The sequence below is a fragment of the Neovison vison genome, chromosome 6 (genome assembly GCF_020171115.1).
Source record: "Neovison vison isolate M4711 chromosome 6, ASM_NN_V1, whole genome shotgun sequence".
Classification (NCBI taxonomy): domain Eukaryota; kingdom Metazoa; phylum Chordata; class Mammalia; order Carnivora; family Mustelidae; genus Neogale; species Neogale vison.
Window position 1 is genome coordinate 184,855,991 of NC_058096.1, and position 25,223 is coordinate 184,881,213.

Consider the following 25,223-nt stretch of genomic DNA (forward strand, 5'->3'; position numbering starts at 1 on the left):
TTAGGCACAGCCATGGTGGGGGGTGGGGGGGAGCCAGGGGTGGGGGCTGGCCTGGGTTCTGATGCAGGGGCTCTCCTTAGGGACTGCCTCCGTCCATGATCATCTGGTCCACCCCAGCTGCCTCCCTGGTGGTGCCCTGAGTGCCTTCAGACTCCAGCCCCTTCCTAGGAAATCATTCCTCTTTATTCCCCGTGGAAACCCAGCCTAATCTAGATTTCATGGCAGTGAGGGGAGAGGCTGTCTCCAAGCCCAGCCATAACCCCAGAGGGCCTGGCCACTTCCCGGGGGCCTGCTGTGAACAAGGCACAGCCAGCCCTCTGTCCTGATTCTTTTCCAGCAGCAAAGACAAAACAAACACACACAAACAGAAATCTGAGTTAAACTCCTCCCCTGTCTCCCCCTGCCTTCCTTCTGCTCCTTCTGGGCATACTCTGGACCTCTGTGAAGCAAGACTCTGGGTCCTGCCTGGGGGGCAGCACAGGGGAAGGGGGTTTCAACAGGACCATTTGGGGGAGAACCCTGTCAATCCCACCAATCAAGGCTGGCTCCCGTCAGGTCGACCACTCAGTCTCTTAGCCTCTCAGGACAGTTACCAGCAGGAGAATCTTACGGTTGAAAGACCCCTTAAGCTTCTTAGAAAGATGGCCGGGGCCTCTGGGGGAGTGGTTGGGTGCTGGGTTCACTTTTCCGCAGTCACACCCCTGCAGCCGGCTCCTGACGCCCAGCCTCTGCTTGGTCTTGCAGTTCCCTGATCCGGTGTTTGTGGGCCACATCTGTTCATCCAGGACTGGTGAGCACCTGCGGGCGTCCTGGGGGAGGCAGGAGGCCGTCAGGAGACTGGAGGGGGGCACGGGGTGACAGTGGCGGCCTAGGGACACTTGGGAAATTCTGGTTTAGCTGAGGAATTGGAATCTGAAAGGAATGTTGGGGAAGACTTTGGGAGATGCAAAGAAGATTTTGGGGGGCATGGTGGTGGTAGGAGAAAGGCATCTGACATCCAAATTGCCACAACCAGTGGGGCCTTGCTTAGATGACAGGGATCTTAATAATGACTCCATGTGCCGGCTCCCTGGGGGTGGGAGGGGACGCCTTATTTGGAAGCCTTCCCATTGGCAGGAGAACCTGAGGATCCCACCCAGTGCCTCCTGAGATGGGGCCACCCTGTAGGGGAGGTCTCAGGAAGCCACCCTCAGAGGGCCTCCCCAACCACCCCCCCCATGCCTCCACCCCCAGCAAGAGCTCTGTGGAGGCTTTTCTTTATTTGGATTCGCACTTGGCAATGAGGACACCTTTTGAGGGACCCGCAGGGTGGAAGTCAGCCGCAGTAGAAGCCCTTAATTCCCAGACCTGAGGGGGCTTTGCAAAGACAGCGCCTCTCCCGCTGAGCACAAACCCACCAATTCGCTCACTTCCAGGCTCCAAGGGGGAAGGCTGGGCCCAGTGTGAAATGCTCTTAGAGGAATCCTGCTGGGGTGACAAGAATCAGAAGAAAAAAGCAGATGGCTCCCCACTGCCCTCGGGATAACATCCAAATGGCCTGCCTGCTGGATTAACAAAGGCCATCCTCTTCCTGCCTCCGGGCCAGCTTGTGCCCTTGCCACACGCCCGCCCATGCCAGCCAGGAGAATATCTTCTGCCTTTAGAGCAGGTCTCCTGGCATCCCAAGCTGCTCTTCTACAGAGAACACCCTTGCCTCCTTCACCTCTTGGCTAACTCCTCTGCATCCTTCAGGACTTATATGCCACTTCCTTCAGGAAGCCTTCCCGGAATGCCTCAGGGGAAAGGCAGTAGAACATAATTAGAATTCAGGCATACTTGGGGTAGACTCCCACTTCCGAGCTGTTACCAGTTGCCTAGGGCTGCAGTAACTACCACACACTTGGTGTCTCAAACTGTTGAAATTTATTGTTGCCTAGTTCTGGAAGCTAGATGTCTGAAATCACAGTGTCGTAGAGTTGACTCTGTCTGAGGGCCATAAAGGAGAATCTGTTCCAGGCTTTTCTCCTACATTGTGGTAGCCTCAGGCATTTCTTGGCTTGGAGATGACATTCTCCACATGGTCTTTCCTCTGTGTGATCTATGGCCAAAATTTCCTTTTATTAAAAAAATAAGGACACTGGTCATACTGCACAAGTGCCCACCCTAATGACCTCATCTCAACCTGATTACCTCTTCTGAAAACCCTCTTCCCAAATGGGGTCACATTTTGAAGTATGGGGCCTGCAGGTGGGGTGGGGGAGGTTACACTTCAACTTCTCTTTTTGGAGAGATGCACTTCAGCCCATAACATTCGTGACCTGGAGTGTGTTGCTGAGTTTCTCTGAGCCCTGATGTCCTCATTCATTAAATGAAGATTTTAGAGGGTGCCTGGGGGAATGGGTCAGTTAAGCGTCTGTCTTCAGTTCTAGGCATGATCCCAGGGTCCTGGGATGGAGCACCATGTCAGGCTCTCTGTCAGCGGGGAGTCTGCTCTCCAATCCCTCAAATGGATAAATCTCTAAAAACAAACAAACAAAAACCCAAAAAAACAAAACAAAAAAAACCCCCACAGGTTGTGAAGAGAAGAATTGTCCCAGGACACTGAGGACTTTGGTTCAGGCTTAGCTCCACTGACCAGTGCTCTGATGTCAGGCAAGTTCCCTAACCTTTCTGAATCTCTTTTCTTCTGCTGCAAACAAAACACCCCCAAGCTTAGTGCCTTAAAACAACCACCATCATCTGTTTTGCTCATGGATCTGCAATCTGGACAGGGCTGGGTGGGGAGAGCTTTCCTCAGCTCCATGTGACAAATGCCAAAGTACCTTGTCCGGGACTGGAGGGGGTGCGTCTGAGATGACTCAGTCACGTGGCCAGCAGTGCATGCTGCCTGGTTGCTGGGAGCTCAGCCAGGGCTGCCGACTGAACCCTTTGGTTCTTCTTGGTGGGAATCCGTCCACGGGGCTCATTGGGCTTCCTCCCAGCATGGTGGCTGCGTTCAAACAGTAGGTGTCGCTAAAGAACCGGGACAGATGCATTGTCTTTCCTGACCCAGCCTTGGAAGTCTCATAGTGTCACTTCTGCCAAAGCCACTGCCTGCTCAGACTCTAGAGTTCTAGAGGCGAGAACATGGACTCAGCCTTTTTTTTCTTAGATTTTGTTTTTAAGTTATCTCTATACCCAGTGTGGGGCTCAAAGTCACAGCCCTGAGATCAAGAGTCACGTGCTCTACTGGTAGAGCCAGTCAGGCGCCCCCAGACTCTACTTCGCAATGGGAGAAGGGTCAAGATCCATTGTAAGCAGTGTATACAGACTAGAGATACTGCTGGGGTCATGTGTGAAAGGGACGGTTGGCCACCGTTCGTCATGCCCTCCCCCTCCAAGGCTCCCACTTAGGCTGACAATGAGCTGAGGGCCTTGGACATAGCATCTCATTAAATCCTTACAACAACCCCATACTGCTGATTAGTATCTCACTTCACAGAGGATGACATTGAGGTCCAGAGAGGCTACTTGCCCAAAGCCACCTACCTAGACAGACTCTCCTTGCCTCTGGGGCCTTCAACAGCTCAGGGGGACATCACCAGTCTCTGCTGTCCCAAAGCTCCTGCCCATTTCCCTCTCCTTTCCCCACTGGATGGTCCCAGATTTGGAGGCTTGTCTGTGTTCTTGGCCTTGTGAATTCTACCTCTTAGGACTCAGTCTTCTCTTGTGAAAGAGGGCCTGGCTGGTGGTGGAGTGAGGCAGGTGTAATCCTCTGAACCAGTTGGAAGCGTGGCACCTGGCGGCTGGAAGAGGGTCTTGCAGACGGAGAACGCTGTTTCCATGGGAAAGGCATCTGGGATTCAGCCCACTGCTTCGGAGACACTTCTGGAACACAACTGGAAATGGCCTCCCCACAACACGTTCACCTGTGTCTTTAGATACAGCAACTGGGGCCAGGTCTGGATTCTGGAAGTCCTAAGGCATCAGTTTATTACCCCAAAGAACTACCCTCACCACCACCCCATTCTAGGCACGAGGCATCTGGGGCTCAGAGAGGTGAACTGACTTGCCTGAGGTCACAGAGCAGGTAAAGGGAGAGGTAGAGAATTGACTCTGGGGCCCGAGTCCTTTTGGCCTGAGCTCCTCCACTTGTTTCTGACTTGTTGGGTGAATGTTAGGGCCACTTGGCTGGTGTGGGGAGCCTGGGGGGCAGCAGGGAAGGTGGGCTGTTGTGTAGCATGGCGGTTAGGTCAAGACTCAGCAAACTCAGGATTCCCACACACCTGGCTTTGCTGCTTCCTTGTGATGTCACCTTGGAAAAACCCTTGGCCTTCCTGAGGGTTCAGTTCTCTGTCTGAAAAAGGAGGTGACAAATAACCACTTTACTGGGTCATTGTCTTTGTGGTAGAAGAGATGCTCATGGAGGGTCTTTGCTCAGGGCCTGGCACAGGGGACACTCTCGGTTAAGGTTTCTGGGTTTATTTGTATCCCTTGGCTCCCAGACACGTGAGGTGGGACCAGCGTCAGATGTTGAGCCAACCGAGGTGCTCCATGAGTGTTTTCTAACTGAATGACAATTCCCAATTTCTAGAGGCTTATGGGAAGTAAGTTTCATGCTCATAAAACAGCAGACATTCTGTAGCATGAATGAATGATGAATGAATGAATGAATATTTTCTGTGGTGAGGCTGGCTCCCTCAGAAGCAGACTTTGAGGGTTTGAGGGGAGCCCCAGAAACACTGGCAGAGGTGTCTGGAAATGAGATAGGGAAGGGAAAGCAGCCAAGAGAGGACATAGTACTGAGTAGGTTGTTGCCACGGGCAACCGGCCTCGGTGCTGGCGGGTCCCTGGGGAGATGGTGTGGAACACACCTCAGAACTGTCCCACTTGAGGTGCAAGGCGACAGGCATTTGATCCCTACCTCCCCACTGCCGTTGCTTGAGGCTGCTCCTGGGGGGCATGGACTGCATAATCTCCAGGTGGCCAGGCTTGCTCCCAAGACCAGGGCTCCCCATGGATGGAGGGTCCCATGTGCTTGCCTGAGAAGCCTTTGGATGTCAGCAGAAGTGAGGGCCCCAGGCACATGGGTGAGGCAGCAGCTAAGGCAGTTGGCTCAGTCTGGGTTCCCTGATCCTGGATGTTCTTCAGAGGCCAGTATGATTCTCTGTACTGTCCGGTCCCCCTGCGGTCATCCTGTCCTCCACTCTGAAGACCATGTCTTTCCCAAAGAAAGATGGGTCTGTCTTGAGCAATCCTCCTGCCACTGGCACCATCTCGAGCCTTTTCTCCTCAGTGCCTCTATAGTAGGACATCCTAGCTGAGGCTTCTGAACAGTGCGGGCTGCCTGGGAAATTGGTGCGCTGGTGTGAGAGAAGCTGGTTTGCATGCGGACGATTAAAACATGTTTTGGCCAAAGGAGCAAGGAGGAGGTTCCCTGTGTGGGTGTCTGGAGCTTGAGGATGAGGCCATGGGTCTGTTGTTCGCTCAACCCATGTTTCCCCGTGACCCCACATCAGGCTCAGAGTCCTTGTGATGAAGGGATGCCAGTGGGAACTGAGGTCACCCTTCTGTGTGAGATGAGGGGTCGTGCTCCCTGCTCAGGGCAGGACGGGGTCTGACGTTCACCCTGGACTTGTGGTTAGGCTTGGGTTCTCATCCTGCCTGTGCTGCTCTCTGGCTGTGACCTTGGACAAGTTACTGTCTTCTCCAAGCTCATTCTCCTGCATCCATAAATGGGGCAGATAAGGGAATAGGTTCAGAAAGGAGAAGCAGATTCCTACGAGCACACACAGCCAGTAAGTGGCCCAGCTGGCACTGGAACACACGTCTGGGTGACTCTGGAATTTGGGTCTTCACTGTGAACACAATTAAAAAAAAAGTCCTCCTTTATTCTGAACAGGAGGAAGAAAACTAAACTGAGAAACTCATGCATTGTACAGATTAGAAAAGCACATGAAGAGGGTCGGAGAATTCTCTAGTGGGACAGGCGGTGTAATTTGCTAGACCCTGTACAAAATGGAAATATAAGGTCCCTTGTTTAAAGATCACTGAGAATTTCAAGAGGGTAACAGCACTTACTAAACTGACAGTGGGGCCCTACTAAGTGTGGGCCCCAAGTGATTGCTTGGGTGGCACGCCCACGAAATTGGCCCTGTTTCCCTGCTTCCAACAGCTAGCAGGTACTCATAGGGTTCCCTCTGGCAGGATGGGTAAGGGGCAAGCTCCAGCATCGGGTGACCTGGGTTCCAGTCCAAGAAGCCAGGCTTCCTAGCTAATGACCTCGAGCAATTTCCTTAAGCCCTCTGAGCCTCAATTTGCTCCTCCACAGAATGGGGTGGGGGGTTTGTTTTCTAGGAGCATGGTCAGGCAGAAATAAAGCCATGGGATAAAATGTTGAGCACAGTGCCTAGCTCATCGCGGGAACCAGCCATACCAGGAACGGGGGTGGGAGTGGGTCCCTCCTCCCACCCACTTCCCCAGGCACAGACCCCGGGGAAATGCCAGGTCCCCCTGTCATCCCCTGTGTGCTGCTCAGCCTGGGCTGGAATCTTGGAGGCTGCAGCCTCCCTGCTCTGGCAGCCCCTCCTCCCCTCCCCTCCCCATCCCCCAGGCTTTTAATGAGTTTAGTATTTTCATCAAATCATTCTTCCTACAACACAGGGCTGGGGGAAGCTAAAAATAGCTGCCTGAGTCACATGATGGCTCCAAATGCGGAGGCTCCCAGCAAAGGTACAAGTGTGACTCCTTGTTTCCTAGGAAATGAGAGTCATTGTGATGCCTGACGCCAGGCCTCTGCCAACGCAGCCAGGGCCGCTCGCGAAGGCACATTGTTTCCTGTGACACCCCTGCGTGCATGTGACAGGCAGAGGCTGGGGCATGAAGGGAGGAGGCAGAGCCCCCAGAACCGGCTGAATCCTGGCTGAGTGCCCTCCGATCTGAGCCAGAAGCTGTCCCCAGCCTTCAGGGGTAGGCGGTCCCCAAGGCAAGCGCTTCCTCACACCTGGCCCCCAGTTCCCTGGGGAGCTGGCAGGGAATCGTTTTGCCAGCAGGAGAGCTGAGTTTTCTCTGGTATCTACCTTCCCTGCCTCTCTTTCCCCTTGTCAACAGCTTGTAACTTGAGGTGTTTCACTGTTCGGGGAGGGGCTAGCTGGTTCAGTCTGAAGAGTATGTTGTAAGTTCAAGCACCACGTTGGGTGTCGAGTCAACTAAAAAAATAAATAAACTCTATTTTATTGTTAGGTAAGGAAAGCCAATCTGTTGACCCTCATTCCCCAGGGAAACCTTGTCAGGCTCTTCCCTACCCTCTCCCCAGCTACCAGTACAAAAGAGCCTCTCGCTCCCTAGATCAGGCTCAAGAGCATCGTAGGTACCTGGAGGGCCTGTGAACTCACCGGACACTGGGCGTCACCCCCAAGTGTCTCATCCTGTGGGTCTAGAGTCTGGCCCCCCAATTTGCATTTCTGGTTCCCACCTGATGTTAATGCTGTGTTCCAAGGAACGAACTTTGAAAACCCTGTCCTAAATGCTGTGTCCGTATTTTCCCCAGCCCCTCCCCCCTTCCTTTTCCTCTCTCCCCACTTCTTGTAGCAACCCTAAATCACAGTTAGTCCCCCATGCCCCAGCCCCGCACACCACAAGACTTTCTGGCCGCTGGGCCTCGGCTTTGGGTCCTGCTGCCTGGAACTCCCTCCCTCTGCCTTCTCAGTGGCTGACGGCTACGCATGCTTTAAGTACAGAGAGCAACCACTTACTCACTGATCAGGAACCATACATGCATGCCTCCCTCTTCACGATTCTGCATAAGCGCGACTTTGTTCTTCTGTCCATTCTCTGGGAGAAAAGTGACACTCAGGTGGCCAGTCAAGAGAGCCTCAGAGCTGGGATCCAAGGCGGCCTGGGTGTCAAGCCCATGGGTGAGTCACCGCTGCCTGGACTCCCTCAGGAAGCCTTGTTGGAGTCTTCCAGACTCGATCCCCTATACCTCGTTGGAGACTGAGTACGTGCGTGTGTTTGTCAGTGTGTTGACAAACACACGGTTGTTAGAGAACAACCGGGACTATCGCTGGGTCTGTCTTCTCGCTTAGACTTTTTTTTTTTTTTAAGATTTTATTTATTCATTTGACAGACAGAGATCACAAGTAGGCAGAGAGGCAGGCAGAGAGAGAGAGGAGGAAGCAGGCTCCCCACTGAGCAGAGAGCCCGATGCGGGGCTCAATCCCAGGACTGTGGGATCATGACCTGAGCCGAAGGCAGAGGCTTTAGCCCACTGAGCCACCCAGGCGCCCCTTGCTTAGACTTTGATGCTGAAAGACGTGGGCGTTGTCCTTGTTATCACCAGATCCCAAATGATTGGAACAGGCTCTGGCATCAGTAAGCGCTCAATAAATGCTCGCTTGTTTGCTGACTGACTGAATCGTGGTTGCTAACGAGTTTGCAGAATAAGTAAATAAACGGTGTCTGTCTCATCACTATTGAGTATGTAAACGGTTAGGAGCTCATTGCTGAATAAATAAAAGATATTAAGTTCTCTACATGTTGTTTGAATGAATGAAGGAAGGAAGGAATAGTAGTTGCTAATAAATGTTGGCTGGAGAAATAAATGAGTACATAAAGTACTAAAAGTACTAAGTACTTTTAAGTACTTAGTACTTAAGTACTTAAGCACTGAGTACTAAGTACTTAAGCACTGAGTACATAAAGTACTAAGTGTCTGGATGAGGAGAAGGGTTGGGTTAGAGGTGGCTGGACGGCAGCTGGGGTGACTGGGTAGACTGGTGTAGAGATGGATGGAGGATGGACGTGGGAAAAAATGGAAGGAGGGGTGGATGGATGGACAGATCAGTGTAAGGAGGGATGAACAGATGAAAAAATGGGTGCGTGGGTTGGTGGGAAGACAGATAGATAAGCAGCTTGGTGAATGCATGGGAGGGAGGCAAGGCCCATGGTTGGGTATTGTTAGCACAGGACACTCTCAATGGGATGCCACTTTTGCCAGATGACAGAGAGTGAGTTCTTGGTGGAACCCTGGGGCACACGGAGTCTGCAGCCGGAAGGGCAGCCCCAAGGTCCTCCGGGCCATGACTTGGAAAGCTGGATAGATGATGCATCCTGAGCGTTGTGACGGGGGCTGTGGGACTGCTCTAAATGTCAGGATGTCGCCCAGCTGTGAGATGGGGGCTTGACGTTTGTCATCTTCCTGAAGCACTCATTTTAATGACTAATTATCTTCCCTCTTCTGACATGGCTCCTTGGGAGGGGAGCAGGGAGCTTGGCTGGAAGCCGCAGACTTCTGCTGCACAACTGAACTCACGAACGAGCCAGAACGAATTAACCCCTACCTGCCAGGTGGGGAGTCAAACCTGGAGGGCCTGTGTCCCAGGCCCAGCCAGGTGCTGCTCAGCTGGGAGGCCCTCTGGGCTGGCTGGCACCTGCAAGGAACCATCTAAGCCAAAGTCCCTGGTGGATGTCTAAAGATCTGGGAAAAGCCAGGTTGTTGGCTTGAAAATTATTTGAGTTTGATCTAAATGAAGTGCAATCATTTGTTTAAATACACACACACACACACAACAGGACTTACTGGGGCGCCCGGTGGCTTAGTTAGTTAAGCATCTGACTCCTGGTTTCAGCTCAAGGCATGATCTCAGGGTCCTGAGATGCCCAGCATGGAGTCTGCTTAGGGTTCTCTCTCCCTCAGCTCCTCCCGCCTTGGTGCTTACTCTCAAAACAAACATAAATCTAAAAAAAAAAAAAAAACAAAAACCAAACAAACCACCATACTTGCTATGTATGGGACATGGTATAAATGCTGTACCTGAATAATTTCATCCTTTGAGGTAGACTGTTATTATCATAATTTGCCCCATTTTAAAGATGGGGAAACTGAGGCACAGAGTAGTTTTAAAATGTGCCTGTAAATTATTTGCCCCCCTCAAGAGATGGAGTCCAATCCCTTTCCCCTTGAATATAGGCTGGGTTAGGACCTCAGTTCTGGGGACTGGAATAGAACAGAGATGACCATGTGATTTCTGAGACCAGATCCCGATGCTGGAGCATCCTCCTGGTTCTGCCTCTTTTGAGACATGGACCTTTGGAGCCCTGCACCTCCATTAAAGAAGCTGGAGAGTCTCGAAGCCGCCATCCTGGAGAGAATTCAGAGGGCCCCCAGTAGCTCCAGCCTTCTCGTTCGGGGAATGTGAGCCTCCCCAGCCCTGGCACCAGGTGCATGAGTAGGGAACCCTTGGAGCTGACCTCAGTCCCAGCCTCTGCCTGACTGTAGATGCACCGGTGACTCTGGGGGAGGGGAGGACTGCCCAGGGGAGCCCAGACAACATGTGCAGTAACACAGTGACTGCTGTGAGGTTTGGGGTGGTTTGTTACCCAGCCATAATGGGAGTGATGGTGAAAATCAAGTCCTCTACCTCCTGTCGCTAGAGAGTGACAGAACCAGAATGGGAGCCAGACAGGCTGGCCGGGGAGCCACAAGCTTCAGGGGTTAGGTGCTCCGGCCCTGCCTTTCCAGTCTTCCCTGTATCATCTCCCCACTGCACACACCGGCAGGGCACTAGTCCCAGCCGTGTAGGTTTGCAGGAGGATTCAATGACCCAGTTCTGGGAAAGCAATGCATTCAGTGGTATGAATATAAGAAATTCACCATTTCATTCACAGCAACAGTGTCCTTGTGGATACGCAGCAGTGGTCCTTGCCAGTGTCTTCAAAGGGCTCTTGCTCCCATATCCCGACTCTAACACGTCTGCAGGTGTATTTGGGTGCAGAAAGCCACTGTGTCTCTCTCCCTCCTTCCATTCTACTTAACCGGTGCACGCCAGCATCTCTGGCTGGCCTCACGGGCGCTGCCTTGCGACTGATCTCCTCACGTCAGTCCCGGCTCCTTTGGCTTCTGCTCAACACCACAGCCAGAGAGATCCTGATAAACCTTGACCGATCACTTCTCACCTCTGCCTCAGACTTACTGAAACAGCCCATTTCTCTCAGCCTAGAAAACAAAGTCCTTTCAATGGACCACCAAGTTCTACACAATTTCCCCCACCAAATACCTCCTTGATTCATCTCCTGTGAGGCCCCCCCCGGCCCAGTTTCCTCACCCCAGCCCCATGAGCTTCCTGTGGTTCCTAGACCAAGCCACCCTGGCACATCTTGTCTGGAGATTCCTTCTGCTTGAATTGCTTTGCCTGCTGATACCCAGACGGCTCACATCGTCACCTCTTTGGGGTCATGGCTGCAGTGTCACCTTCTTACTGAGACTTCTCCTCACCACCTATTTAAAATGACAGCCCCCTTTGGGACCCTCTTTCTAGTTTTTCTCCATGGCACCTATCACCATCTCACACATGGGTATCTTTTCTTATTCTCTCTTTTTTTAACCCTTTCTTCCCCACTAGAATGTAGGCACATGAGGACAGAGATTTTTATCTATTTTTGTCACTGCCACTGGAATAGTGCCTGGCACATAGTAGGTGCTCAATGCCGACTTGTCCAGTGAATGAGTGGCTGTTGACTATTACGAGGGAACCCAGGGAAGAAACTGCGGTGCTGTTCCAGGAAGGTCAGACTGTGCCGCCGAGGTTGAGGGGCACTGTACTTAGGAAAAGGGCTGGGCTGTGAAGTTTGCTGGTGGCCCCTGGTGTTCTGGCCTGTGCAGGGAGCCCCTGTCCCTGGAGACACGGTGGCAGGCATGCCTGTGGAGGAAGGGGAGATGGTGTTTTGGTGCCGGGTAAGGTGGAGGTGCTGTTGGATGGCCAGATGAGGTCTAGGTTAGTGGTGGCAATGAGGGGGACAAGGAGAGGTGGTGGCAAGTCTGGCATGAGAGAATCCTGGGAACCCCCAGGGAGCCGTGAGAGGAGGGCCCTGGGGGAGTGAACAGTGGGAGTGAAGTCCCTTATTCTAATGTCCACTGGGGTCAGGTGGGAGCACCACGGAGCAGTGGGGTCTGAGGCAAACGCAAGTGCCCGGAGCACCGCTGGGAGAAGATGCGGCCTTTCTGGGCTCCCGTGGGTTTATTGGCATGTGGGAGGATGGCTCTGGGCTTGTAAGAACATCTGGTTTCTTGAAGGAAGCCAGAAATCTGGGGTTTTATGTGACATTTCTTGGTGTCTTGAGGCCCTTTATTCAAGCTTTGCCCAAGGGTTATAGGGAACAAATAATCCACATCTTTGGGCTGGGATTCAGCCCCTGGCAATCTGTCGACAGCCTTGGGGGCAAAACAGTGAGGGAAAGAAAGGTCTGGGGGCAGCACCTCTGGGGAGAGTGGAATCACAAGGGGCGCTCTCTGGCCAAAGGCACAGAAGGTAGGGGAATTCTCAGCAGGCAGTGTGTTGGAGCACTGAACGTCATCGAGGGGACCCTGGGTGTGAGACTGGAAACTTGATCTTCAGGGGATCACATGAGGGTTTTAACAGGCACTTTTGTGTAATGACACAGGCAGAAACCAGATTTTCTGGGTGTGGCACTGTCCCTCCCTGTCCAAAAGGTGTCCACTTTCCTTCTGTGCAATCGCCAAGGGGAGACAGATGGAAATTTCTTTGTTTCAGACCCAGGCTGCTCCTAGCAGAGAATGGGGCCTGGATGAAGGAGGCTGGCTCCCCCAGCCCCCTGGGAAGGAGACCACATTCCTGACATCTGGTCCGGGCCTCCTGGGGTGTTCCGAATCTGAGACATTTTGAAATTGCTGATGATGTCCAGAACAGAAGAGTGAGGTTCACTGCTCCCCCCAGCACCCCACCTCCCATACCAGATGCACAGCCTGGGGGACACACCTCGGTCCCTGCCCCTGCATGTGGCCCGGAGGAGCCCCACCCAGCAGAACTTCCCACGTCACCGCAGGTGCTCTCCATCCGGGCCACTCGAAGTGGTCCCCCCCTGCCACATGTGACTGTCGCACACGTAGTGTGTGTATAATGCACCAGAGTGGCTGAATCTTTAATTTAAAGTCATTGAACTTTTAGTAGCCTTATGGGGCTAGCGGCTGCCGTACTGCACAGTGCTGGTCTAGGGGTTCGGAGGAAATAGTCGTGATTATAGAGACCCTCTGCTTCTTGCCTCCTTTCTCATCCCTCTCCCAAAGGAGGGAACACCAGCACGGACCTGGGTTTCCTGGCAGGCAGGCTCACTTACATGGGTGTGGCTTCCTCCTCTCGAGGGGTGGGTCCCCGGTGGAGGCCCCCGCCTACCTCCCCGGTGCCCGTGTGACGATCTTGGCTCTCCCCCACTCCTGGTGGGCATCTCTGGCACTCCAGTCTTATCAGGCCTAACAGACAGCCGGACGTGAGGCCAGGGCTTGGCAGCCTGGGGGAGCCCACGTGGGTCGTGGGCCCGTCCTCAGGCTTCAGCTCAGTCACTGCCCAGGGCCTCTGGCTGCCTGGGCAGGAAGCCCAGCTCATAATAAAAGGGCCACTTTTAGTTTCCTTCCCTGATGGCTCATGTGAGTTCGTCTCCCAGAGGGACTTTGTGGGACAGGAGGGTGACGGCGGAGGGGAAGGAGCGCGACCCTGGTTTGGCAGGAGCCAAACATTCCTGAGTTCCTACAACATTTGCCTCTAATAAGGTCTCAAGCCCCTAACAATGGTTATTTTAAAATCTTTCTTCTGGTATTCTAGTTTAAAAAAAAAAAAAAAAAAACTTCACATGTAATATATAAACATATCATCTTTGTAAAAGATGAAAATGATTTAGAAGTTCTTTCTCAGGGTTAAAATGGACTATGGCCTTCCTCTCAGCCTTTCTTCCATATGTACACACACACACACACACACACACGCACGCACACGCACACGGTGAGATGTTCTTCCCCCACAAAAGAATCCTACTGTCCATGGTCCCTTGTTCCGTGACTTGGGGATCTCTCACTGCCTGTTGATGGAGATCGGCTCCGGTCCTTGTTCACTGCCGCATAGTACCCCCCTCCTTATGAGTCGTAGTTTAGTTAACCACTCCCTGTTGGTGGATATTTGGGTTTTTCCACTAGGTTTCAATAGCATCAACTGTGTTGCCGTAGGCATTTTGTCTGTACCTCCCTGTGTCTGAGCCTGAACCTAAATAGACACACACGTGGGGCAGAGAGTAGGGCAGGCTGGACCACGGCTCAGCAAGTCTTCCCTCCTCCCCAGCTCCAGTGACCTCATGGGAGACAGGAGGCCTCTGTCCCATTGTCAGGCTTGGCCACCGGACTTGCTTTGCTGGGTCAGATGGGGCTGGGAGTCGAGTCACGATGGCCGGCTGTGACTTGGGTCTTAGGAGGCCTGAATGTCTCTCCGCTTGTCTCTCCTGGGCTTCTGTCATGAGAATCACATTCCCCGGGGGAGCTGCTGGCCCCAGGAGGATGGGAGACACCGCCTGGAGCTCCGCCCAGCCATGCCAACCCCACCCTCGGGCCGCACTGCCGGCAGGTGAGCCAGAAAAGAAATGTTTGTTGTGGCACGCCGCTGAAATCTCAAGGTTGTTACCCAGGAAAAGTTGCCTGACACAGGGGTGAAAACTGGGAGGGCTTTAAGTATCTATCAGAATGGTTAATGAAATGCCCTTTGACCCAGTGTTCGGCTTGCTGGTGTCTAGCTTACCGCAATACTCCCTATCAAGACACAAGAACAGTGATATTAAGAGCAACTCCTGCTTTGTAAGGGAGGGTGTCCTCCCTGTCCCGTCTGATGGATGGGGCTGTCCAGGCATGGAGCTGTGGAATCACTTAGCGGCTCTCACAGCGTGCCCGGGGAGGGGGGCTGCCGGGAGACCTCTGGCGCTGGACCTCCCCGCCACTCAGAGAGACAGCTCTGGGCGTCACCAGCCCCCACAGCTGCACGTGTGTGGCCACCACCCGGCCTGGCTGCGGCCACGGATCGCTGACTTGAGAACTTTCCAGTGTTATCATCTCGGGAGCATTTGCCCAGCAGGACCTGCAGCCCCCACAGGAGCACTTTCAGTTCCTAGAGGGCTACGGCGGGGCCCGGGGTGTGGGGTGTGGGGTGTGGGGAGGCCAAGATTGTCTGGGAAGACTCCTGAGATAGAATGCCTGGGGGAAGAAGAATTTCCCCTTGGATTGAACTGGACTGTTTTCCATTCGCTTCCAGATAGCCCATCTCTTTTCACCAAAGAGCTGCATTTTTCAGGCTTTCCGCACCCCCCCCCGCCCCCACCAGTCCTCCTGTGGCCTCTAGGATGGGTTCGAGGGAAAGCTTCCCTAGGTCCGAAGGTGCTCAGGGCTGCGGCAAAGGGGCTCGCCGCCTGGGCTCCTGCCTCCTTCCTCAGCCGCTGGCAGAAGGCCGAGGGGAAGAAAATTCACTCCAACACGAGGGCCCGTGGACACCTCCGCAGAGAAATTCGTCTTTTGTTGGGGGAAACCCAGATGGAATCTCAGAGCTGGGAAATAGATCTGTTTGCTGGCTGTCCCCACTCGCCTCTCGGTTCATCTGTCACTGTTAGCTCGGTGCTGATAATTCTGTCGAGCTGGAGCACTCGCCTGGCTTGGCAGCGAATTGAGTTGAGAAGGAGTTTTTCCCCAGCAGAAATGTACTGTGTCCATGGTTTATTTGTGGGGGATTCTGTGGTAGAAGCAGCGGAGCGGGGGGGGGGGGCTTCATCTGGGGGCTGGGGTCATCAGGGTCTTCCTGCCCAGCCAGGATTATAGGCATTAGCCTGCAGGGTCTGCCCAGCCACAGGGAAGAGGTGAGCTGAGAAACCTGTGCTCACCCACCATCCCTGGGTGTCCACGAGTCCATCTGGAGGGAGCTGGTTATGCAGGAGGGCCCCCATTCCTTTTTAAACGGCTGCATACTATGCCATCGCATGCATGTGGAATGGCGGTGGTGATGGTGGGGGCAGGTGGCTACTGACTGAACTAGCGTGGGGACAAGGCTGACTGCCCACAGGCTGGTCATTGGCTCGGGAGGTGCCGGGCACAAAGCCCTGCTCAGCTGGTGCAAACACATTCCCTCGGTCAAGCACTGGGAAGCGGGAGGGTCTCATTTCATCCTCAAAGGTAGGCAGAATTATCACCAGTTTACAAATGAGCAAATTGAGGGATGCCTGGGGGGCTCAGTCGGCAGGGTGTCTGCCTTCGGCTCCCGTCATGACCCCAGGGTCCTTGGATGGAGCCCCGCGTTGGGCTTCCTGCTTTGTGGGGAGTTGGCTTCTCCCTCTGTCCTTTTCTCTGCTTGTATTCTCTCTCAAATAAGTAAATAAAATCTCAAAAAAAAAAAAAATTTAAATTGAAGTACAAAGAGGACTCTAGACCAAGATCACACAGCTGTGTAGTGGCAGAGCTGGGATGCCAACCCAGTACTGACTGACCCCAAAGGCCACCACTCCTGTAACTAACCACCCCCCCATCCTGATGTCTGGGTACTTGGCAAGTTTGCTAAAGTCCTGCTGTTGATGGGGAAGATAAGAAAGCACAAGTATTCCTTAGTCTCTGAGTTGCATGGGGTCCAGGGTGTGAAAATAATCTCCTCTGTCCTCATCTGACCCCTTTCAGTAGCCAGGGTGGGTCTCTGGTTTTGGTCAGCCGTCTGATCCAAAGCCCTTGACTCTCCGTTTGCTTCCTTTTCCTTAAAATAATCAGACAATTGCAGCCAAAGCAAGACCTTCTGCTTGAGTTGCATGACCCACTGGGTTGCCTCCTCACTGGTCATGCTGTCCCCAAGGGAAGCCATTGCCTTCTGTCACCTGCTTGGGGGTGGTCACTGTCACAGCCAGAATCCCAGACCCCAGCATCAGCTCTTACACTGTAGTCACAGACCCCAGGCCTGGTAGGAATTGGCCATTCCTGGTCATGGGGGCACCGGTAGGGGTGCCAGGGTCCATGGGCTGAATTCTCGCTGGTGCCAACCTCCCGGAAGCAACCTGGAGACCTGGAGGGCCAGGCTGGGGTGGTCCTTCTGCCTGGCAGCTCCTGGCAGGCGTGCTGCTCGGGGCTCCAGCACACTTGCTCTTCTGCTTCCAGTGCTCCCAGGCTGGGCCAACACTAATATTTACTTTTGCAGGCAAAGCTGTGGCTCTGGGCCGTTTCCCGTCCCCGTGGCTCTCCTGGGCCTCAGGGATGGATTTGCAGGGTGGGGTGTTGGGACACAGCTTGTGTGGGCTGTGCGGGAGCCACAGGAGAATTAGGTCCAAGACCTCAGATAACAAAAATAACTAATGGTAACAATGACAATTATTTATAAAGTGCTTGCCATATACCAGATGCTGGGATAAGTCTCTCTCCTGCATTTTGTTTTGTTTTGCTTTGTTTCTCTCTCCCCCCCACCGTGCTCCAAGGCAGGTGTATCAGTTTTACAGGCTGGAAACTGGAGGCGGAGGACAGGAAGGAGCTTGTCCTAGTTCCCACAGCTACTAAGGGATGGACCCAGGTGGCCAGCTGAGCCAATGGGCCTTGGAAATTCTAAAATCAAATGACTCCAGGGGCCAGGCAGTTTACCACAGTAAGCGAAGCCTGGTAAGCTGGAGGCAACAGGGAGAGGGGGGACTGGGGTGCACTGGAGAGCACAGCCCTGGGTCACAGTCAGCTGTAGTTCCTTGTTGCCAACAGACAGCCAGACCCCGTGGGCCCAGCTTGTCTGATTTTCAAAAGAAAAACTCAGCACGCTTGTTTCTGTAATGGGGAGGGGGTGGGGATACATATTTATATATCTACAGATTTTTATTTGAAGTCTTCCAGTTTTTAAACGTTGGCAACACATTCCTTAAAAAAAAAAAAAAAAAGAAAGAAAGAAAGAAAAAGAAAAAACAGAGCAGGAGCCAAATCAAACATGGCTTCGGGTGATAACTCTGCTCTCCCTATGGAGCCCTGTTTGTTCACCCCCTCCCACCCCGCATTCTGCTTCCTCCACCCCGGGGGCAAGAGGGAGACTTTGGCTCAAAGGCCCCCAGTCTGGGCCATCACCCCCAAGCCACTTTGGGGCTGAACAACGTGGGGCACCTGGGAGCCAGTCCATCAGGGCCGCACCTGGCCCCAAACATCAGAGGTCGGTGCTCTGGCTCGTCTCCAGCTGTTCCACCAAGAGGAGGGTCTCCTGGCCAAGGGGACCAGCTGTCTCTGGGAACCCCAGAATTCCCTGCTCCCCCAGGCCTCGAGCCCACTTGCATTCAGTATGTCAGTTTCCCACGGCTGCAGAAGAAACCACCTCGATGTCATGGCGGGAAGCTTGCAGCAGGTGGGTCCCTTGGCCGCTGCCCGTGCACACGCTGGCTGGGTCCCTGCGGTGGCTCTCTCCCAGGTCACCCGGTAGCCAGTCAGAGGGTGGCTAGTGGGAGCCCCCCAGGAGCATCGCCCACAGGTCTGCAGCCCATCTGACTATGGGCTGAGGCCCCTGCTGGGGCTGCCACCCAGCAGCCCCCTAACATGTCCTCTCCAGGGGGACCTGGGCGTCCTTCCTGGAAGGTGACCGGGCCTCCAAAGGAGCTTGCCATGAGAGAATAGCAAAAGGAAGCTGGATCGCCATGGTGACCCAGCCTGGGGGTCACTTCTGTCATAACCTCTGTCCTGGTGGTGGCAGGAACAAAAGTCGGCCCCGGGGGAGGGGAGCAGCATGACTTCTCCCCCTTAGTGGTAGTGGGGCTGAGTTACAGAGATGTGCCCCTGGCGGCTTTGGACACTCTTTTCTGCAATGGCGGGCACTTCCCTGAGGTCTTGCTGAGGCTGGAGCTGCGGTGAGGGAGGCAGAAGGGGCCCTGCAGGCAGGCTGTGCACACGCCAGCCCGCCGGGCCCTCTGACCCTGCCAGTGTGAAGGGCAAGTTGCATGAAGGTAGGGCAAGCCCTTCGCATTGGCCTCGAGGAGGCCCCACCGAGAGCCACATGCGGACCAGGCAGAGGTCAGCTCCTAGGGGGCCTGCGTGACGGCCACCACTGAGCGGGAAGGGCTGGGGAGGAGAAGAGAGACGGAGATAAATGACTCCCTGTGTGTCCACCAGACTCCTGGTGAACACACACATCTTGGCTGAGTGTGGAAAGGAAGGTCAGCCCTTGCTGGATGCTGGGAAGGCTGCTACAGGACCCAGGCTTGGGGGACAAGACAAATACACACAAGCCAGCCACCAAATGATGAAAGTCTCAGGGGAGATTCAGGTCAAACGGAAGGCCTTTGTAGAAGGGAGAGGTTAGAATACCGGTTCCCATCCTGCCTTCAAATCTAAGCTGCCTGGGGGAGCTTGGAGACACCGACGCCCGGTTGCCACTCCGCTCAGGACTACGCAGGGCAGACCTCTATGGCCCACAGGTGGGGCTTTAAAAAATCTCTCCAGCGATTCTGCTATGCGGCCAAGATCCATTGAGCCAAAGAAGAAAGAGCTGGAAGGGAGAGGCTCCCAGGTCTTTTGGAGGGAATGGCTTGAATACACAGGGAGGCCAAGAGAAGGCAGGGTAGTGGGCAGAAGCACTGGAGGAAAAGAGCGGGGGTGGGAACGTGCATTGTAGCAGTAGGGAGGAGTAGAACCTACGCCGGACACTCTAAGGTACGAGTATTGGTAATAGAAAGTACATGTTGTCGTGCATCTAAATCTCTTAGCACAGAGCCATGCAGGGAACTAGTGCTTTCCGAAGTCCGCAATACTGTAGCTGCTCTTTGTCTCTGCCTCCCCGTGGAGACCGTATGCTCACGGAGGGCAGAGGATGTACCCGGCTGCAACAGGACCCCTGTGCCCCGCGTGATGCTTGGCATGACATGGTACTGCGAGGGTCCTTGGCGCCAACAGCAGGGATTCTGGGCGTCCTCTAGAGGTAAGCAGACTCAGGTATGGTAGGGACCGTTATAGGCTCGGTGGGAGCCTCCTGGCCGCAAAAACCCAGCGTTGATGGGAGCAGCATTTCCAGACTCTTAGAGCCCAGGTAGCCACCCACCGGGCTGGCTCAAGTTGGGTTCCCAGAAGCACGTTCTTTGAGGCAAAGGTCTAAGAGCCAGTTCACGTGGCGGGTGATTCCAGGAAGGTTGTATATGTAAGTGGGGAAATGAGACAAGGAAGAAGCCAAATGCAGAGTAGGGAAGGGAACAGGTTATTCTGGGGGGCAACTGGGGCTTCATCCCCCTGGGAACCTCTGAGAGATGCTGTATGATAGGCCCCAGGTGTTCCCACCTGAGGGCAAGAAAGCTTGGCACTTCCACCAAGTGCCATCGTTGGGGGAGGCTCCCCCTGGGCACCATTAACTCCCGCACTTCGAGTCCGCTCTGTGTGTTGATCCAAGCAAGTGACTGGGGCCACAGGATGGTGTCTGTAGAAGAAAATTCTATGGTAACTGGGTGATGACTATCAAGGGGCTTGAGGGGAAGGCAGAGACAGTGTCTGTTATAAAAGTGTCAGTTGTTGCAAAGGACGTCCAGAATAGCCCCACAAAAGAAAGGCTGACTTAGCTGACAGAAGCCCTTTTGTTGATGACCTTCCCACTTTCCTCTTATTTAGAATACAGATTTAATGGCTGGAGCTGTGGCAGCCATCTCATGTCCATGTGGCGAAGGCCAACAGTACCACCAAGACCTCTCTCTGTTCTGACATCTTTAAGTTTACGTTACTTTTTTTTTTAAAATTAAGATTTTATTTATTATCTGAGAGAGAGAAGGAGACTGAGAGGGAGAAGCAGACTCCTGGCTGAGTAGAGAGCCCCACATGGGGCTTGATCCCAGGACCCTGAGATCATGACCTGAGCCAAAGGCAGACACTTAACCAACTGAGCCACCCAGGCATCCCTGACATCTTTTAAACAATTTTCTACTAGACATTGTCATATAAGAAAAATCAACCTCTCTCTTTATAGTTTAAGGCAGCCATTGACACTTGGATTTCACGTTACTTACAGCCCAACTCAATCTTAGTTCAGTAAATCCTAAATGTTAAAGAATGAATGAGTTGCCACCTGGGCAGAGGTTGGGGGTGGGGCAGAGAGCCCCATTTGCTTTCAGAGATATCCAGCAGGTTTGACTGTATTCCCAGACGGTAAACTCCTGAGGGCTACATGATGATTATTTTTGCTTATTATTTTATCCTCAGCCAGTACAGAGGAGACTTGCAGTAATTGTTTCCCGAATAAATAAATGGCCAGTGATCCTGGGGGAGGTGATGGAGTTGCAGATGCTCTAGACACAATGTGAGTTTGTGTTCTTGGAGCATCTTTTCACATCCTGGATTGTATTTCTCTTTTGCTAGAGGGAAGGGGAGTGAGCCAGGGGAGTGAGCCAGAGGAGAGAGGAAAGAGCAAAGGAGCTAGGGTGCAAGTATTAAAAATCGAGTAGGCTAAACTTCCTCTATCTGAACCTTGGCTTCCTTGTTCGTTAAAATGGGGCTAATAACCAGAGCAAACTGCAGTTTGTTGTAAGGACTAAATGAGATAATATATGACCAGTGATTAGCAGAGTTCCTGGCTAGAAGCCAGTAGGTTCTCAATGAAGTGTACTATATTGTAACTGCTGTCTTTGTACCTATACTGGGCCCTGTGGGAAGTCCTTGCCCCGGATAGCTGATGATCTGATAGGAGGACTCAATGTATGATGAGGAAGGACAGATATGATTCTTCCCATTTTATGGCTGAGGCGTTATAAAAGGCACCCAGGATCGGCTGGGTTTGTGGTGGGATCTCAGCCAGCACACAGGAGCTCTGGAGAAAAGCTGGAGGTGATAAGAACTTTGGGAGAAATTCTGTGGTTTGGTCTTGGACCCAGAGCCAACATTTGCCAAAGGTCCCAGTGGGCTCTGTGATGGCGGCTCCCAGCTCCTTCTTACCTCCCCCAGTTCCTTCAGAAGCCTCCTCCCGGGGCCCATTCCAGCTCTGAACTTGAAAATGCACTTATTGGAAGGAGCTGATATGACCAAAAGAGCTGCCATTTAGCAGAATGATGGGTGGAAATGTTTTCCAAGTTAGGATCAAGTATGTTGTTTTCCAGATGGGTCCATGAGCAAACATCTCAGGATCGTCTTGGCGCTACTGAACACAGAGTTAGTCTCACCAAGGTTGGGGACCATGGTGAACACAGTGGCTGGTCCCACTCTACGAGGGGAAAAGTGAAGGGTTCCCCTCATCACCTGGCTGGGAGCCTTCCCCAAGTGGGGGAGCATGTTCCCAAACTACTTTTATGGTAACTGATGGTGTTGTTAAGATTCATCAGTTAATAATACTCCTGTTCAAATGCAGCCCAAGTTCAAAGCACGTCTAAATTCCTCTCAGTGACTTTTCTAAGGCTGGAGGATGGTCACCCTCAGAGGGGAGAAGGACAGAGCTTGGGGCTGAGAAGGTTTGCTGCGTCTCCGCATTCAGAGACTGGTATCAGCCCAGGCAATACTGGGCTTTAGGTTTTTCCCAGCACCCTCTTTGATAGTTGGATGTCTTAGGGCACAAAGCAGGAGTACAACTCCCTCCTCCAGCCTCTTGTCAGTGAAGAGATGGTTCTGATATGGTGACATATACCCACAGGCACAGCTCTCCTTCTTGTGAAGCAAATAAACAAAAATCATTGTCATAAGTCTTGACATAACCGAGTGAGAGCAGGTAGTGGGCTGTGATCTGTTCTTTGCTCCTGGTGCTTCCACCTGGCTCCCTCCTCCCCGCTGCCAGCTGTGAGCTTTGTACTCATTGCCTCAGGGAGAGGGTGACTCAGCAGAAGCTCTGAGAGACTAGAACGTCAGCTTTTGGCTTTGGAGCTTCAAAAGCAAAGCCTAGGCCCCCTGGGCATGACAGAGACTAGGGGCAAAAAGAATACAAATGGGAGAAGAGTTGGGCAAGAAGGAAGCTTCTGGACTTGGAAATGGGAGGACTCCCGGGCTGGAGAAAGAGGGAGAGGGGGAAGGGCTGTAATAAAGGAAAGGGGGCTCAGCTTCCAGACCCTGCCCAGTCCTCTGTGAAGGGGGCACTTGGGTCCTTGGCTGGGGATGCCCAGTGGGGCTCCATACGCCACAGTCTCTTGTTAGGGTCACCCTACACCACAGACACAGGAGCTATAGAGGTTAACCTTCCTGTGGACGGCTAATGAGGTCCATTTTGGGGTGGTCAGCGTACTGGCCCGGGGGTCTCCTCTCACAGTGTCCTAAGACTGGGAGTTCCATTAGTCCATGTGCACTCTCATTTCAATGCCCCAGGACCTGTGTAGACTGGAGCTTGGGGGTGGGGTGCTGGGAACCGGACACCGAGGTGGGTAATAGTGACAGAAGGGACAGAGGCCCCCTTATCAGTCCCACCCCACTGGACCCTGCCAAGAGGTACTTCCTGAGGTGGGGCAGGCTGAACCCTGCTCTTAGAAGCTCCCCACATGCTGAGGGACAGAGAAGGGCTCTGCGTCCACGCACATCCCTTAGGATCCGCTGTAACTCCATCTTTTCTGCCCCCTTTGGAAAACTTTACCGGGTGCAAATGTGAGGGAGAGGCCCCCTCTTCCTTCCTCCCTTGCGGAAGCTCTGGGGACTCGGTCTGTTTCCTCAGCTCAGCCAGCTCGCCCCTGGGGACACTGCTCCTTGCCAGGTCAGGGGGCCCCAGGGGCGGAGTCTCCAACTGCCCCCTGCCTGGCCCAGCTCCCCATCCCCCACACACGTCCACAGGCCTTTTCATTTAAAGAGTTCACTGCTGCAGGAAACAGATGGGAGGAACAAACATAATAAACAGTGAGAATTTCAAAGGTTCCGGAAACTTCGAGTCATGGTCTCAGGACTGCAGTTAAAGACTTCCTTCTGAGATGGGTTCTGAGAGCGGCCGCAGCCACTGTGTTTTCGAGCTTCTGGGATGGCCGGGCAGGTACTAGCGGTGTTGAGAATGGTCAGCCACTCGCCCCCCACCCCCACCCCGGGCCCCCAGGGGCTGGTCTGTAATCCTCACAGCAGTCCTGTGCAGGGAGGGTGTGGTTACCGGTTTTTTTTCTTTTTTTTTTTTTTTACAGATGCAAAAATTGAGTTCAGAGAGCAGGATCAGGCCTCATGATTTATGGGACCCAGTTTGAAATGAAAATACAGTGCCCTTGCTCAAAAAGGATTAAGAATTTCAAGATGGCCACAGCAGGGCGTTCACCCCAGCTCAGGGGCCCATCGGAGCATGGGCCCGTGTGACAGCCCGGACACAGGCCTTGTCTGAGGGAGGGGCCAGTGTGTCCCAGGACACCGACCCCGTGAGGGGCAGACTCACATTTCAGTACAAGGTCTCGAACAGCCTTCAGCTGCGTTTGGCTGGCCTGTGTTTACCTGCCGGCGCCCCGACTCCCTCCTTCCCACTGGCCACCGCTGGTGACATCTCTGATGTGACCCGTATTTCTATGACTTACAAAGAACAGCAAAAAGCAGGGCATGACTTGAAGACACCAACATGACACAAATGCTGATGTTGTTTCAAGAAGCCCTTTGGCTTCTGCTACAAAGGGAGCTGAAAGACGATTGGGCATTGCCCCATCCCCTAGCCTTCTCCATTCAATTAACTTGACATAGAAACATTTTTGAGACAGATGATTCTCATTTTCAATGCAGTGTGAAAGTCCCCAGGGGCAGGAAGAATACTCAGGCTTACTTAACTTCAGAAGTGGTGTCTTCAATTTATGGGGACTTTATTCTAAGGGACTGCAGGGGCTCAGCCCATGCCGATGAGTGTCCCCAGTGGGACACCATGTACATGCAGCAGCTTAAAACACGTTTATATGAGCATATATTTGTATTTTATTTTATTATCCTAGTTGTTCTCAGGGAACGGAGTCACTTTACCCCCACCAGGGGACATGTGGCAATGTCTGGGCCACATTTCTGTGGCCTTGGCTGGGTGTGGGGAGCTGCTCCACCTCCTACAAGTCATGGGACAGCGACCCACCACCCCCACCCCCTGCAGCAAAGAAGGACCCAGCCCCAAATCTCAATAGTGCTGAAGTTGAGAAGCCCCAACTGACCATCAGTTATAACTCATTTTGGCTTTTTCAAGGAATGAAATAAACCTTTAGCACTGGAACCGCACTTAGGAAAAGTCTAGCCTTAGGAAATGAAGTTTTGAGAGATGCCAAGTGGATTCGTGATCACTGTATAGCTGGACTTCAAATCAGGGGTCAGTTGAACCTCAGGTAAGCCTCATAACGACCCCAAGAAGTCTGACCCTCATTTTGTTGATGGGAAAACTGAGGTTCAGAGAGGTAATTAGGGCTTCCTGGAGGTGGGATCGTCCAAAGATGCCTTAGCAGAGCCAGGCACAACCATGAGTTTCTTTGACCCTAAGAGACCCACTTTTGTCTCTTGGCCCCGAAGCTTCTCCGGTTAGCCCAGCTTGCAGCGGGGGGGGGGGGGGGCACCCCGCTTCTTTGCCTCAGGCTCAGGA